The sequence below is a fragment of the Macadamia integrifolia genome, unplaced genomic scaffold (genome assembly GCF_013358625.1).
Source record: "Macadamia integrifolia cultivar HAES 741 unplaced genomic scaffold, SCU_Mint_v3 scaffold2550, whole genome shotgun sequence".
Classification (NCBI taxonomy): Eukaryota; Viridiplantae; Streptophyta; class Magnoliopsida; order Proteales; family Proteaceae; genus Macadamia; species Macadamia integrifolia.
In genome coordinates this window covers 26,993-29,380 of record NW_024868789.1, presented here as the reverse complement: position 1 = coordinate 29,380, position 2,388 = coordinate 26,993, and positions in this window count along the sequence as shown.

Here is a 2,388-nt window from a genome sequence, read left to right as displayed (position 1 = left end):
GAGTTTCTCCTACAAAGGGTGCTCACTATAGAACTTCAAAGGATTAAAGAACTTTGAAGGCCCGAAGAACAGTTCAAAGATTTGAAGAACACTTCGAATCTCTGAAGATCTCTTCAAAGACTTAAAGAACTTCAAAGGGGGAGGGGAGAGGGGACTAGAGTTTCTCCTACAAGGGGTGCTCACTAGGAGGCATAAGTGTGAAATTTCAAGGAGAGGGGTGGTATTTATAGGTTTCTTGGGCCAATGGGGTGAAAAGGGTATTTTTTTTTATCAATGGGGTAAAAAGAGGATTTCCTTGGCCAATAGGGTAAAAAGGGTGATTTTTTTTGCTAATGGGTTAAAAGATGCTTTTCTTAGCTAATGGGGTGAACAAAGTAATTTCTTTGGCCAATAGGGTGAAAAGATATTTTTTTAGCCAATGGAGTGAAAAAGATGCTTTTTTTTTTAGCCAATCAGATGTCGCAGTGTAAGGTATGCTAGTAGGGTGACACGAGGTATGCATGTGGGTGAAGAGGGAATCTCATCCAAATCTGATCACCGGAGTGGAGGTATCGGTTGCTGGTGTGAGTGCAAAGGTGAGCACGGGAGTGCGTCAAGGGAGGTGGGGGCACACAGAGGAGGGTGGGGTCACTCAGTATGAGGGTGGGGCCATGCAACTCGAGGGCGGGGGCCGCGCAATAGGAGAGAGGTGTGAGGGTAGCTGTCGGAATTTCTTCCCTTTGTGGGGGGTTGAAGACTTACATTCGGCCCTCTCTCCTCTCTTTCTGTTTTTTAGGGAAGGCACCTGCGGGCCTCACATCACCGTACCTCAGCTCAGAAATACGTGTGGGCCTATTTCCTAGGAGTGTAGGGGTCATCATTGAGACGGGTATTTGATGATGGTCCAATTCGGGGGATTGGGGTCATACAAAAGGGTTTTAGATTTGCCACTTAGGATTATGGGCCTAGGACCCAGGGATGGGCCTAATTCCTAAGCCCAGAAATTGGTCTGCTCCAGAGATTTAGGATATGTGCTAGGTTGTAGAATTGGGAAGGTGGTAGGCACCCAATCTACCCGGTTCAACTGGTCTTCCTACTAGATGCTTGAGAACAAACATTTTCTACAATTATTCCTATTCCACATGTATAGCTAAGTTATCACACAAATATACTGAATTTGATTTAATACGTACACTAACATGAGGTCAATAAAGATCTACATTATGCTAATTTTGGTGAGAGATTATACCTGAGCTTGACCACTATTTCGGGTCAAGAGGGGTACACTCCCTGATTAATGCTGGCACAAAATTTTTTGTGGATTCTCTCGGCTCAGGGGGAGATGGTCTTGACCTCTAACTTTCTTTTTTGAGAGATGCTGACTGTGGTAATATTTGGACAGAGTTCTGGCTAGGAACGGTTACTTTTGGATTTGAATTTCAATAGAGCTTCGGCTAAGGAATGCTACTTTCGAGCTTAGGTTGAGGTGTCATATTGGCAGAGCTTTCGCTAGAGAGGGGCTACTTCTAGATTTTGACTGAGGTGGCGCTCCGACAGAGCTTCCATTGGGGATAGGCTATGGGAGGGCTAGGATGAGATGGCACTCCGGTAGAGCTTCTGCTAAGAATAGGCTATGGGAGGGCTAGGTTGAGGTGGTACTACAGTAGAGCTTCCACTGGGGATCTGCTATGGGAGGGCTAGCCTGAGATGGCACTCCGGCAGAGCTTCTGCTAGGAATAAGCTATGGGAGGGCTATACTAAGGCTTGAAGAAATTTGAACGATTGAAGAACTTCGAAGGCCCAAAGAACACTTCAAATTTTTATGAAGATCACTTCGAAGACTTGAAGAACTTCAAAGGGGAAGGGGAGAGAGGGGCAGAGCTTCTTTAGAAAGGGTGCTCACTAGGAGGCTTGAGTGTGAAAAACCAAAGAAAGGGGGGGTATTTATAGAATTTTTGGGCCAATGGGGTGGAAATGGGGTTTCCTTAGCCAATGGGATGAAAGATGAATTTCCTTGGCCAAAGGGTTGAAAAGATGTTTTCTTAACCAATAAGTTGAAAAGATGCTTTCTTGGCCAATGGGGTGAAGGAAGTGATTTTTTGGCCAATGGGGATAAAAGGTGCCTTTTTTTCCCAATGGAGTGAAAATGATGTTTTTTTTCCAGTGGGAGGACACGGTGTAGGGTACGTTAGCGAGGGGTGTGGAGTTCCCAAGCGGGTAAAGAGAGAATCCCATCCAAAATCCGATCATCGGAGGGAGGATGTCGGTCACTGGGGGGAGCTCACAGGCGAGTGCTGAGCCGTATAATAGGAGGGCGGGGCCATTACAGGAGGGTGGGGCCTCACGCAGGGGGGACGGGGCCACACCCAAGGGGGATGGGGCCATATGCAGGGGGATGGGGCAGCATGC